We start from the raw sequence: 15,723 nt of genomic DNA on the forward strand, positions 1-15,723 counted from the left end.
TAAACCAGGGTGCTTGGCTTAGATAGAAAAAAAGACTGAGCTACATGGCAGAGTGGAACTTTGCACTTCTTTGCTTTTGAGAAAGTGAGAGGTGGGACATTCAATCTGGAAAATAAAATAAGTTTAATGTCCCTGTTCTCTTCCAGATGAAGAGATGTAGACAGGATATTCAATCCCCCAAGGACAGAATAGTGAGGAGTGAAAGAGATTTCCTGTTAAAATTAAAAAATCATAGAATAGTTTTGGTTGTAAAAGACCTTTAAGATCATTGAGTCAACCTGTTAACCCAGCACTGCCAAGCCCACCACTAAAGTCAGTGGTCCCTCAGTGCCATGTCTACACTCCTTTGAAATACCTCCCGGAACATTGACTCAACTTTATTGTGTTTTCATTGCCCCAGACAAAGGAAGGAATGATGAATCTGACTCCAGGTTCTCAGAAGGCTAATTTATTATTTTATTATACTATATTATACTAAAGAGTACTATACTAAACTATACTAAAGAATACAGAAATGATATTTACAGAATGCTAAAAAGATAATAATGAGAACTCGTGACTCTTTCCAGAGTCCTGACACAGCTTGGCCCCAGTTGGCCACTGAGTCAAAACATCTTACACCAGAAACCAATGAAATAACCACCAGTTGGTAAACAATCTCCAAACACATTCCAGAGGAGCATAAGAGAGGAGAAGAAAATGACATAATTATTGTTTTCCTTTTTCTCTGAGGCTTCTCATCTTCCCAGGAGAAGAATCCTGGGCGAAGGCATTTTTCAGAAAATGTGAATGCCACATAACCTCTTTTCTGGGCAACTTGTTCCAGTACTTGAAAACAATTTTACAGAATAAATTATTCCTAATTTCCAATCTAAACTTCCCCTGGTGCATCTTAAGGCCTTTTCCTCTTGTCCTATCTTGTCCTACCTAGTTGTTCCTCGGGAGCAAAAACTGCTCCTCACCTGGCTCCACCCTCCTCTCAGGGAGTTGTACAGAGAGATGAGGGTTCCTGTGAGCCTCCTTTTCTCCAGACTGAGTCCCACCTGCCCCTCAGCTGCTCCTGACCCTTCCCCAGCTCTGCTGACCTTCTCTGGACATTCTCCAGCTCCTCAATGTCCTTCTGGTAACGAGGGGCCCCAAACTGAGCACAGGATTGAGGTGTGACCTCACCAGTGCCCAGCACAGGGGGACAATCACTATCCTGGTCCTGTTGCCACATTACTGCTGATACAAAAGGGGGAAATAAAACAAGAAATTTCCTCTTGTACACCAAGAAGAATGCTAAGTGTTTTCACATTGTTTTTCAGTGCAATTTCTAAAATATCCTAAAATCATGCATTCAAGAATTTTTTTTCATTCCTTTTACCTTTTATGTTAGAACTACAAACCAAATTTAAAATGTTGAGAGTTATTTATTTTACCCATATAATTTACAATATAATGCCTTTAAAAAAATAAAAGATATCAAGAGGAAGATAGTTGGGGGTGGGGGGAGGGGGTGGTGTGTTTATTTGCCTGAAAGCTTTATACTTTTCTCTCTGGTAAATATTTTATCAATCATTTACCTCAGAAAGGATTTTATTCTCTCTTCTCTGGTGTACCAAATATGTTCCAAAATATACCCCTGATTTCCTGTGGTTTTTCACATTTGAATTTCAAAGAGAATGCGTGTAAATAGAACCCTTTTACCTGAATTCACCAAAATTACTTAAATTCTTTATTGCTGTTGCACTTTTCAGTAAGTTACTATTTGCTTTTCTTGACATTCTTTTCCTTCAAAAACATTAGATAATTTGAACATGCTATTCTAAAAAATAAAAGGGAATTACAACTGTATATTTTCAGTAATAACCTGATGTTTTGAAGAACTGCAACTGATTTTTTTTAATCATCCTTTCTTAAACGTTTTGAGGACACACAGATGAAAATTGACAAATTGGCAACATATGGAAAAGCTCAGACCCCATGTTCACTGTAAAGAACAGCACACAAAGAGCACTGGCATGGTTTTTTAATTCCCCTCACCTCTCAGCTCCAGCCTTTACCCACTGCAATAGCCATGACCATCAGCCATCTCAGTTTATGACAGCCAAGCAACAGCTTTTAGACTTCAGAGAAGACAGACAGCCAAATTGAAGTCTCTAATGGAGATTAAGCAGGGCTGACGGGGTTACAAGGGTATTTTTAGAACTCAAAGTTTCTTGTTTGGATGAAAAAGACCATGCAGTGAAGACTGCTATTCTGCCAATTGTTTGACAGAGGACTAGTATTTAGGTTGCCTCTGTAAGGAAATAAATGCATGCAAGTATTTCATGAGTCTGCTATTATAAAAGATGCACAGGAATTAGGCTTATATGGTCACAGGTATCCTGGAGCTCTCCACTCAAGTCTCACTTTGTCAGAAAAATTCAAGACATCTGTTTTTTTCTGTTCTGCTCTATTCCAAGGTCTGCACATTTACTATTCTAATACTTAAAGTCTGACTTGATAGCACAATAGATACTATTCTTGCATTACCAGATAGGAATTTTTTCCACATTAAGACTAAATTGTGAAGTTGTTCAGTATTGGTCTGTGTGTAAAATAATCACACCTAATGGATCATATTTACCTCCTGTTCATACCTCTTGGACAGAATGATACCAAGCTCTTAAAATCTCTATTCATACACAGAGGATGTGATTTTTCCTTTTCTGTAAGACAGTAGAGATTAATAGAAAAAAACAAATTTGACTATTCCACTTTAAAAATTGTGTGATATCTTAATTGGAGTTACATATTTTGCACAAAGAAATTCTGGTTTTTTTGTACTTAAAACCCTAACAGTGGCCTTGAATAGCTATGCAGTTCATTTACAATTCATACATTTGCTTCTCTGATCTCTGAATTTCAGTCTTAGAACTCTCTCTGCTGAATCTGAAACCACCAGGCCAGGCCCTGTGGCATAATCATGAGAAGTCTTTCCATAAGCAAATCTCTCTTTCAAGGACTGCACAAAGGATGTCGCACGTGAAGCTATGGTTAAATGTAAAGCTAAAGAATAAACAGCATTTATGAGAACATGAACTAAAAAACACCATTCCTTTTATGGGTGAGCATAATAAATTTATAATGCAACAGGCGTTGATTAAATTAAATTAAATGCAGATTCATTATCTTGCTAAACATCTGGAATGTCAGTACTGGAAAATCTTGATCCTAGATTTATGCTACTCAGAGCATGGATAGCCAAATAATGAAACAGACGTGGAGCAACTGTACCCTGAGATCCACAGTAAATTTTAGTGTAAAATAAAAGCAAAACCACAACTACCAAAACCCCTGAAACTCCAGACCATATGCCTTTTCATACCATGCTATAAGAAAGGAAGAGGATTAGGGAAGATGAAGAAAAAAACACCCCTTTGGGCCAAGATTTTTATGTCAAAAGCATTATCTTACATGAGATAATAATGATTGATAATGGAAAGTGCAATCCAGATGTGGTTACACACTACTATGCCCACATCCAACCTATTCATGCCGGCACACATATTCCAGGATTCATGATTTAATTTTTCTTTTCACATTCTATATACTTGCTACATTCAGATTTAAAGTAAATCGTTTCACTGTTTCTAATTTCATCCTAGAAATAAATTCCTTCATTTAGAGGAATATATCTTGATAAAATCAGATCATTTTTAAACTGCCGGTGCTTCTGTTTCTTTAATAGCTAAATGCCATATGGAATAGTTAAATGCTGAATTTTACAGTATAACTAATATTTTTAGATTTATTGAAAGGTTCTATTTTACAAATCTGCCAAGCTTGCAAATTCCATTCTCAGATCTACTGTGTAAATCAATATAACTGAAACTGTTTTCAATCACACATTAGTCTAACGTAATTATTTCATTCTGAAAGTTGGGAGTACTTAGTATTAATGCAGCTGATGAAATTTGGCAGTCTCTCTCTTACAGTGAAAATGCAATTTAAGAACAAAGTATTGATTAATTTAAGTCTGAATGGTGAGAAATAATGTCTGTCTATAATCTTAGCATTTCTTTCATCCCACAGTGTTAGTGCTGCAAGCTCGAGCTGCTGTAGCTTTGCTTTGCTCACAAATGTTTTAAATCAAAAAGCTTGGATGTGGAGCTCAAGGACACCTAGATCTCCAAATATCCACAGTGTTCTAGAGTTTCTAGCCCTTGTTGTTTTAGAATGTCTGGCTCTCACACTTATCAGGATTCCAGTATTATTTTGGGAGCATCTTAAAATCTGGTTTTAGCCTACACAATGGGAATGAAAAAAACCTCCCCAATGGCAGTATTTCCCTGCTTAAGAAATGAGGTTCCACCATAACTACTGAAATACTATAATATTCAAATTCAAGTCTTTTTCATACTTTATATCAGAGGACAGCCTAGATTTGATAATATTTACCATTCCAATACTCATAATTCATCTCTAATTAAACCATAATTAACCTAGAGATAAAGTAAGAATTTTTACTAATTCTCGCCTAATTGAATAAAATCATACAAGTTATAAATAGATCAAACAAAGTTCTAGAGAAAACACTCATGATTCATAATTAAAACTCAGTCATCAAACTGATGGACTGATTTTCCAGGAGCTATTCTTATTCAGCCATTTTCTGACTATTCCTCAATCATCCTGTCACAGGTAATCCATCCTTGAGACTCCTGGCATTCATTTAGGAGAACCTGACACTTCTCATTTTTAGCCTTCTGTCATGGTTCAACCCAGCCAAGAGCCAAGCACCACACATCCCACTCCCCCATCAGTGTGACTGGGGATAAAACCAGGAGGTTAAAAAAGCTAGAAAGCTCATGGATCGAGACAAAAGCAGTTTAACAAGACAAGTAAAGGCCACGGGTGAAAGCAAACTAAAAATTAATCTGCTCAGCAACAACAAAAACAACTCTGTCAACCCTGTGCTCAGCATAAATCCAAAGCACAGCCCCAACCAGCCGCTGGGAAGAAAATTAACTCTACCCCGGCAAAACAAACACACCTTGTCATATGAGTAATGAAGAAATCATAAACTCATTCCAGAAAAGCAATTATGCCACAGTATCACATGTTACACACACACACACACACACATAGGGAGTGGCTGACTAAACATTATCTGCATCAAAAATTCATGGAAAAATAATCTAAATACAAAAAAGTTAACCTTTTGCATGGTATTTATTAGACTATGTATCTCCATATAAAGACCAATTGCTAGAAGAATTTCCATGCTGAAAGATAAGTCTAGCATAAAAGATCTTCACTATAAGAAAAGATTAATTTCTATTGCCAGTCCTGGTATTTCAAGTGTGAAAAGCAAAAACTGTATCAACAAAGAAGAACTGGCTGAAGATGTGGAGTTTGGGAGCAGCTTTGGCTGCAGTGTTGATGTCTGAATAGTGTCAGTGAGGCAAACAAGAGTATTTCAGTTCTGGACTTCAGGAAAACAGGTCTCTTTAGGAAGCTGCTTGGAAGAAATGCATAGGATAAGGACCTGGGAAAAAAAAAAAAAAAAGAAAAGATAATATCTCTTTGATTTTCGAAGATCACTTTGTCTAAGCTCCAGAATGGCTGATCCCAGGAAATCAAAATTAAGTGGAACTCCATCAGCAGGCAAAGTGAGGTGATCTTTTTTCTCTCTTTAGCCCTGGAGACACACATCTGGGTGTTGGGTCCAGTGCTGGGCTCTCCAGTAAAGGAAAGGAACATGAACTGCAGCAAATCAGGGAAGGGGCACCAAGCAGGTCATGGGCTTGGACTATTCATGAAGAGAGGCTGGAAGAGCTGGAACTCTTCAGCATGGACCAGAAAAGATTTTCTGAAATCATATCCATGTGTATAAATACCTGATGGTGTAAGTAAAGAAAAGGGAGTCAGACTTTTCTCACTGGTGGCAGGACAAGAAGCAATGAGAGCAAAATTGAAAAACTGGAAATATAATTTAAAAATAAGGAAGATTTTTTTCCTTGAGAAACATGGGAACAAACTCTGCCCACAGAAGTTGTGGAGTCTCCATTCTTAGAAATGCCCAACACCTGACTTCATGCAGTCCTAAGCAATGTGATCCAGCTAAATATTCCATCATCTTACTATTTTAACAAATACTTGACCATTTCCTCCTCTACAGGTTTCAACTGACAAGGAATTAATGAAACTTTCTGTAGTATATTGATGTTTTGGTATACTGGTGACTGGAGGTGAAAGGGCAGTCACCACAACAAACAGGTGGAAAAAAGAAACCATCACTATTCTGCAACCCTGATGTTTCTTAGAGGTAGTAAAAGAGTATTAAGTGATCTCTGAGATAAGCTGCTACAATTTGGTATGCCATATGAATATGATATACCAAACTACAGACAATCCCTCAGAACAACCAGTTAAATGTCAAGTCTATGCCTTGATACTAAATTTTACTGAAAAGTACAGTATAATGGCATAGAATATTGGAGAATGATTTTAAAAGGATTCTAACATGCTTCCTGAAAAAAGAACAAACGCTAAGTAGTAGATTCTTACTTAGTATTTTTCTTACTGAATGTATAAATAATGTTTTTTTTAATTCCCTTAAGAAGATGGTCAGCAAAAGATTGGGGTTAAAAAACACATATTTATCAGGATCCCTGTTCTTTGTGATATTTCTATAGAATAAAATGCCTGCAGTTTCCCAACAAATTATCCATGACTTGATCATTTGTCAGAATGCTAGAAACATGGGATTCATATTTCATGGCAAACATAGTCTTTTAAAGGTAATCTGTTTGTCTGAAATGCCTTATTTTTCTCTCTTTTCTTCAATATTCTAAGAATTTATGAAGAAATGTGACAAACCAGAAAAATACACAATTTCTCTAGTTTGCTGGGAGAGATGAAGATCCTTACTTTGATTTAATTTCCGTATCCGTAATTTACCAGTTTAGTATTGGATTAATGCATCATTAGTTCAAGGTATAGACAGAATGTCAGCAGGACCAAAATCAAAGGATTTTCTCTAGCCCTTGTTCAGAAAGTAGAGGCAACAAAGGCTATTAACTCAAAGCAATGCCACCCTAAACAATTATTACTAAAGGCTGATACTACCACCTTGTGTCTGCAGGTCTAAAAGATTTTAAGCATATCTTGACACTACACATTGCTCAAGAACTTTAAGAGCTTTAAAAAATTTTACATACTTCAGTAAATTTTCTGGGAAGGTTGTTTAACCAGCGACAGTTCCATATACATTATTTTTGAAAGGTAGAATTATGTAAACATCTAAACCAAAACAAAATCTATAACATTGAGACTGTGGATCCCATAGAGAAAACCAAACATTAGTAGCATTGCTGATCTAAGCCACAAGACAGCCAGATAACTTCTTAAAAAGAGAGGATGAGGGAAAACTTAAATTTATAAGCACCCACTATCTCATAAAAGAACCCCATAAATACTCACCTGAAGAATAAGCAGGTTTGTCTAGTAAATAGCTAGCAATGTTGTTCCTCAGCTCTCAAAAATATTTTGGGGTAAACTGTTCTTCTGCTGGAATGCTGAGGATAAATATATTTTGTAAAATAGTTCTTATTGAGTGTTTGCTTCTAAGTATTTCTCCTTTGCTTTTCTTGCTTTAACATCTGAAGTCTGTGGATATAAAATATTCAAATGTATAAAAATATTCATATACAATTATTTAGTACAAGCTAACTGTGGTTGTTGAAGGGAAATACTCCAGCAAATGAAATTATGTTCTACATTTAAGTCTTAACTTCACAGGCTGAGGATTCATTTAATAAGGTTTTTTTTCCCTGAAGAAAAACTCCAAACTTAAATAAAAAAACAATGATGGGCCTGAAATAAATTTGGTCACTGAGTATGGTGACATATGAACCACAGACACCAGAATAAAGCCTGGTAAATCTGATTAAACTATGTCTATGCACTGAAACACAAATTTCTTTTAGATACTAGTTCCATACCAATGCTCATGAAGAGACATATTGTCAGGAGAGTTCTTCGCAGGCGACAAATTGTTAGCTAGTATGGTACTTTCAAAAACCATTGACTAAATTAATGTGAGGTTCAACTACTTTATTTATTGTGCCATTTTACTTGTAGGAAAGTAAATTACTTGGAATCTGAAACAGTCCAGCATTTGCTTTTGAAATACAAACCACAAGAAATATACCAAATTACTCTTACTGTAGCAATATTGAGAACTGCAACACAAATCTTGTCCTTGATCCTGTATCAAATGACACTTCTTTCACAGTAACAGAATAGAGTGTAAGACCTATAATTGCAGAAAACTGGAAACAATTTGCAAGTAGAACCTCAGAAGCTACTATTCCTCCTTTGCTGTATTCTGTCAGAAATCTCTTGTCCTTTTCTTCTGAGCAAGAAAAGCACTTATTTTTATAAAGATTTATGTATGTTTTATGTATTATGTCCTGCTATAGCAGCCTGGGCAAGGCTTCAGCACTCCCCCAGTTCTCACATCAGCTTCTTTCCAGAGTTGGCTGTGTGGGTCAGGTATAAGAAAGTGAAAGAAATATAAGAATAGAATTGAGTATGAGTGATGGAACGCTGTAAAACTCAGTGTCAGACCTGTTGTTTTTGTGCCAGACTAGGACTGAAGGGAATGTAGCCTGCAAGGACTGCATTCGTCTTTACTTGAACAAAGAATAAGGTCAGTATAGTAATACTTTAACATCCTTTTGCCACAAGACTCTACCTAGTCATACTACTTGTCTCCCTGAGTGACCAAATATTAATTCATATAATAACTGAACAAAACTTGTCTCCAGTACAACTAATAATTTTCACCTTCTTCACAACCTCTCAAAATGGCTAAAATTCCGTTTGACTAAAGAAAGAAACTCCTGGTCTAATTTTAAGTCTGTTGTATCAGAGAATCACATAATCCCAGAATGGGTCAGGTAGGAAAGGATTACAGTGAGTCATCTGCTCCCACCTCCCTGCTCAAGCACATGGCACAGCCTTGTGTCCAGATGGTTCTGAGATATCTCCAGTGAGGGAGACTCCACACCCTCTCTGTGTGATCTGTTTCAGTGTTTGGTCACTGCACAGTGAAGAATTTCTTCCTCATGTTCAGGTGGAACTTCCTGTGCATCCATTTCTGCTCCTTGCTTCTTGTCCCATTGCTGGGCACCACTGAGCAGAGCCTGGTCCATGCCCTGACCCCTCCCTGCAGGCACTGACAGACACTGATGAAGTTCCTCTCACTTGTCTCTTCTCAAGGCTGAACAGCCCCAGCTCCCTCAGCCTTTCCTCGTAAGAGAGATGCTCCATCCCTTCATCATCTCTGTAACCTCCACTGGAGCTGCTCCAGGATCTTCATGTCTCTCCTGTCCTGAGGAGCCCAGGGCTGGACACAGCCCCCAAGATGTGCCTCATGGGGTAGTGAGTAGAGGGGCAAGATCACCCCTCTGACTTGCTGGAAATCTTGCTGCTTTACTCCAGGATTTGTGTTGGCTAGTCAGGGATAAAGCTCAGTCATGAGTCACCCTTGTCCAGAGGTCAACTAAAGCATATCATGAGTTCAACATTCTGCGAAGTTCTTACAAGAATTTGAATATTTTTTATAGTTTTTCTAGCCTGTAAATTGAAATATTGATTACATACTGGCCATTCTGCAAACAATTAGTCTCAATAAATTGCACTTTAAAATCTATTTTAACTATCATCAGTGTGGCCTATGCCTGTTTACTGACCATTTTATGCATCCAAAAGAGATTTCACCATAAGTGCATAAAAATTTTTTGAAAGCATTTTAGTAATTTATGTTAAAAAATACCATGTTTATATTAAAAGCTACTTTTATTTTTAACATTCAGAAAATATTATTTTGTTTTTTTGATTCCTTGTCTTTTATTAACATTAAGGTATTAGGAGGAGCCATTATATTCCATTAACAATTTCCTACTTGGAGCAGTCTGGGTAGTTTCTCAGAAACTGGAAGGCCCTTCATGAATTCTCCAAAGCTTATGACAATATTAAAATAAGGTGTGATTTATACCTTGACTATCTTTTAAAAAGAGTACTCTATTTTATTTGTGCTATTTGCTTTTCCATTTTCTAATTGAAGGTCTTTGAAAAACATGGGGCTGTAGTAGGAGGGCCTTTAAAATTTTTATGTAAGGAATTTTGTGTGGAAGGTTGTAAAAGGTTATAAAATCCTTCCCTTGAGAAATTTTCTGCAAGAGAAGCTGCTGAGTAGGGAAATGGAAGACTAGTCAGCCAGAAGGTTTAGAAAATCAATGATGGAAGAATGAATTTAGTAAAACATTCTGAACTTCCTCTTGGAAATACCTTAGGGTTCATGCACAGAGTAAAGGAAATGCTAGAATTCATAAGAAAAGTAAGACAGCATCATAACAAAAAACTGAAGAGGCAAATGCAAGTTACATCACCAAAGCAGAAGGAAAAGGAAAGGAAACAGCTGTTCTTAAGAGAAATATTTACCCAAACAAAAAATACCAGGAACTAGCACATTAATCAGGGAAGAAAGAAAGACAAGCAGCTGCCAAAGTCAACAGTTAATTCTAATTCATATCTCATCGTGGATATTGACGTAGGAGGCCTCCATAAACTTTTCCAAACTGTACCGTCTCCTGGCCAAGAGTTAGTTTACATTGACACTCTAAATGCAAACAATGGGTTTAATCTATAAATATTGGCAGACCTTGTCATTGTAGCCAATGCAAAGGTCAATGATGCATATCAATTATAAATGCACTATTTGGGTTAGAATTAATATATCGACTTGCCTTGAACTTGAAAGTAAGCATGCTAAAGTGGTGCAGCCAACAGAAATATGTGAGTATTTTACAGTGTTGGGATGGCACAGCCACACTAAGCTATACATTAGTGTGTGAGCAATGTGAGGAGCATACGAGGGAGGGGGATAACTGCATCTCCAAGGCAACCATGCAATAAAGTCACCACACAGGAGAAAAGAGTGAAAATAGGCAGGACATCCTGCTAAAAAGCACTGCAAGGATGTTTGGCAAGATGGAGGAAAACAGAAGCACAGAATGGGTCAGGCTGAAACCTGCTCAAGCAGGTTCATCCTAGAGCACACGACCTGGGGTGGCATCCACACAGTTCTGGAATATCCCCAGTGAGGGAGACTGCACAGCCTCTCTGGGGAATCTGTTCCAGAGCTCAGTCACCGCGCACTCAAGAAGTTCTTCTTCATGTTCACACTGAACTTGCTGGGCATCCATTTGTGCCTGTTGTCCCATTGCTGGCCACCACTGAGCAGACCCTGATCCCTCCTCTGATCCCTCCCTGCAGGCACTGACAGACAGGAATGAGGTGTCCTCTCAGCCATGTCTTTTTGAGGCTGAAACTAATCCAGCTCCCTTATGAGATGTTCCAGTCCCCTCATCATCTTTGTAGCTCAAGAACAAAATAAGCAATGTGGGCAGCAGAAGAAATCCCTGTTTTAAGGGTGGAAACAGGGCAACAGGATAGAATCATCAGACATCAATGCAGAAAACTGGCAGACAAACCCATTTCGCTTGACTTGTCTCACTGAAGAGCTTTCAAGGAAGATTACCCTGACCTTGGTGGGTAGGAACAAGTAAGGACAGGAGCCATCAGTGCTGACTGTGCAGCATCATTGCCAGTAGACTCACAGTTAATGCAGAAAATGGTTATGAAATGCTAATAACTTTGTATAAGTAGTAATGGTGACATATAAGGATTAAGCCTTAGCAAGAAGAGTGCCTTTAATAAATAAATGTATTAAAGTTGAATTCTATAGTTTAAACTGTCCTGTCTTGTCAGTCTTCAAAACACCCCACCACAGCAATCTCTGAGAAATATATTAGCAGACAGACAGATAGATTCAAATACATCATGAGTCCTCCAAAACTTTTTTTCTTATAATATGTTAACCCCTAGAAGAAGATTCAATAAAATGCTAAAAAAGGATTGAAATGTGAGGTCATATCATGACATGATCTTTACTTAGTATAGCATTTAATATATTAAAAAAAAAGCCAAACTTACATATAGAGACTTGGTGATACAATAACAAAGTCCTCAGACATCTTCAATTTCAAATAAAATATCCAGAGAAGTTAGTGATGTGATCTGCAAATCATGAACAATGATTTCACAGATACTTCTTTGTCCTTTTGGCAATTTTGTGCAGCAGGCTTTAAAAAGAAGTCAACCTCAACAGAATTTGCTCTTGATAAAGAAATTCCTTCTAATATTTTGTCAACACTTTGGTATTTCTATGGTCAATGGTGAAGAAAAGAGAAGGTATTTCAGAAGCTCTGTTCTTACTGCTAAACCCTATTTGTGTCCTCCTTCTCTTTTCCTGTTAAAGTCAGTCAAAGATTAGTCAAATGTCAAACTTGGAATTTTTACATAATGGAAGAAGAGAAATATCAAAATTCTATTTTAAAATAATTTCCTCTAACTATTTAAACAGGTATTTTAAGGGGTGATTTCCTTCCCTTTTGCTTGGGCTAATGATATAAACTAGTCATTAAGTGTAAAAGTATACAATAACATTAGTGTGCTTTGTTATGTAGAAGAGCTCCATATTCACAGATTCACAGAATGGTTGGGCTGGAAAAGACCTTACAGATAATTTAGTTCCAGTCTTCCTGGCATGGACACCTTCCACTGGACCAGGTTGCTCAAAGCTCCATAAATGTGGCCTTGGGATGGGGCAGTTGCATCATCCTAGAACAAAATCACAGGGACATCTCATCTGTACATCTCAGTGTGAAGGAGAGGAATTTACATCAGCAGGTGGAATATAACCTCAGGGATAATTCACAACGTGGCTCTCTAATTGCAGATTCAACTTGTGAGCATGTATCCTCACTAAATAATACATGTAAGAAATCACTAGGTTAGAGAATCAAACACAAAGTCAGACAGCACAAGCACTCCATTGCTGCATTACTGAATTTTAAGTCTTTGCTGAAAAGTCTTCCTTCAAGGGAAATTGTGTTTTCTTGTGTATGCATAGAACAACTTAGTGATCATTCAAGGTCTGTTCTTACAGACATTAAAACAAAATATAAAAATGAAAAGTAAAAATAAAAAGAAAGTGATCCTCAAAATGCAATCTAGTCTCTCTTTTTAGCTGTCTGTAAGTTGTCTAAAGTGGCACATGAGGTGACAAGGTCTGAAGAATGATGCAAAGGAAAGTTGTACATCTTGCAGTGTGTGACCAGTTTCTAAACTTTCCCCATGACTCCAGAAATCCAAGGAATTTTGTCTTTGAATACCTGAAAGACATTGAAGAAGATTTATTCAGCACACTGTACTTCTCTTTAAAATGTGAGAAGCAAAAGAGTATATATGGTTGGAAAAGACAATAAATGTAGACAATGAAACTCAAGATTCAAACTATAATGAGAGTAGATATTTTAATGCAGCAGATTCACACCTCCAAAACTGGATGCCTAGCTTTATTTAAGTTTGGTGCAAATCAAATATAACCTGAAATACTTTAATATAAAGAAAACAATATTTAGATGCAGGCAGAACTTTTCAACTTTTTTTCTTTTAATATTTTACAGGAATATTAAAGTTTGATGGTAGTTCTCAGACAAAGTATGACAAGGAAAACACATTTCAAAATGGTTGTTTTCTCAGCTTCTTACTATTTATATTATTTAAAAAAAAGAGCATTGGAAAAAAAGATAGGGATTCATAACTCCTAAAAAAATGCCATTATCAAAAGAAAACATCTCCAAACATCATTCTCTTAAACTACAGCCACAAAATATGTTTGAACCAGTATGAGGTATGTGGTTAAGCTGCCTAATCATGATTGAATATTTTTTAAAGTATTATTTTAATAAAATTGTTACCTATGATTTTTACCTCATGACTTTTTGCTAATTTCCTCATTTCAAAGATTTTCACAGCTCTTTCTAACCTTTTCCCACTCTTGCTCATATCAGTGCTATGATTACCCAACTCTGAATCTGAAATGTCACCTTTCAATTAATAGGGGTTGAAACAGAAACAACAACAACAAAAAAAATTCAAAACCCACACAACTTTGGAGTCACTTTTTAAAGAAATTTAATTTCAGTTCCATAGGAAGTCACAAAAAAACACTTAATAAGTTGGTTTAATGCGTATGATTGCACTGAAGTTCTTCTGTTTTCACACGCAAGAATGCTCTATTCACAGAGCTTATGTTTTCATCAAAACTTCTAAAGAATTGCTTCTAAAGCAGAGCTTGCTTTTAAATCAGTTGCTTTGTCCTTTTCTCTCTGTTTTACAAGCTCTTCTAACCTACAATTAATTATTTGTGTCACAAAAAATAAGTCATGAAGTAACACAAAGCGCAAGAGGTTTGAAGTGTTGACGATACACTGATTACACAGACGAGACATGTCCATCAAAAGGTCAACTAGAAGTGGACTGCCATTGATGTACTATTTATTAGCTTTTGCAATTTCCACACCTCTTTGGTTTTCATCTGTAATATTTTACCTTTACCCTTCATAGTCTTCAAGGAGGAACTGTTAAACGAATATCACACTTCCATAACAATTATTTTTGCAATATTACTATGAATAGCTGCTTGAAAGATTTTTATTTTTTTAAAAATATTGTATACATTAGCTAGTGTAGGCCATGGAGAATACTTATCAAAAACCTACCACAGGGATAGAAAATACCCTGTAAACAGAGAGATAAACTGCATTGCCCCCTGTCATATGAAGTTCCTTGTGCAAATGTGCAGTACTTGAGCTTACAACTCACTCCTAACCACACATATGCACTTCTGCATAGAAAATGCTTAAATTTACACCTATACCTTAAAACTTATTTTACTGAAGCTGTTTGTAGGTTAGATAATTTTTCAATTCTAGTAGTAATTCTGCATCTCATAGACATTTCCTGTGTTATGCTACACATAGCCAATCACTTCTATCTCTGCTGGGTAAAAAGACAGGATGTCTATGATTACTGTATGCTGCTGGATTTCACATCCATTTAATTAATTATGAGTACTTGCTGATTAAATTTTCATAAACTATCTTGGTGCTATGTGTATTAGATTTCTTTTGTGTGGACAGTAATCACTACTGATACACAGATAGCAGAGAGTACATTAAACAAACAAGTACTCTGAGGATTTTGTAAATACAGTTTTTATGGGCATCATAAGTAGATTTACCCAGCACCTCAGTGACAGAAGACAATAACAATCTATTTACCATCTCAAATCTTACATATTTAGCCATAGGGAAAAAAATGTTTGTGTACATGACATGACTGCTGCATTTTAATTTCTGCTCTCCATGAGCTGCTAAAGAAGAACTAATTGCCAAGGGAAAAAGGGTCACAAATAGTCATGAACCCATGAAGATGAAAAGGCAAGGAGAAATGTAAGTCATTAATTCAACTGGACTAGTTTATCTTCCTAGATGCCTTTTGTGGGAATGGCATCATTAGGAGACAGTGCTCCTCCATATTCGAGTTCTGGCTATAAAATTCTCTCCAGATTGCCTTGGCAGCATAATATAACATTATAGGAAAACCAAGGTTCTTCCTCATTCAAACTCTGAGTTTTATTGATAATCAGAATTGTTAAAAAGGAAGGAATTTTAGTGTGATCCTTAATCATATCTACTTTTATAAGGAATTGCTTATTATATTTAGGGTTGTTTTTCCCTGGTCTAGTGCTATCCATATACATCACTATGGCAATGC

This window comes from Geospiza fortis, unplaced genomic scaffold (assembly GCF_000277835.1).
Source record: "Geospiza fortis unplaced genomic scaffold, GeoFor_1.0 scaffold83, whole genome shotgun sequence".
Taxonomy (NCBI): Eukaryota; Metazoa; Chordata; class Aves; order Passeriformes; family Thraupidae; genus Geospiza; species Geospiza fortis.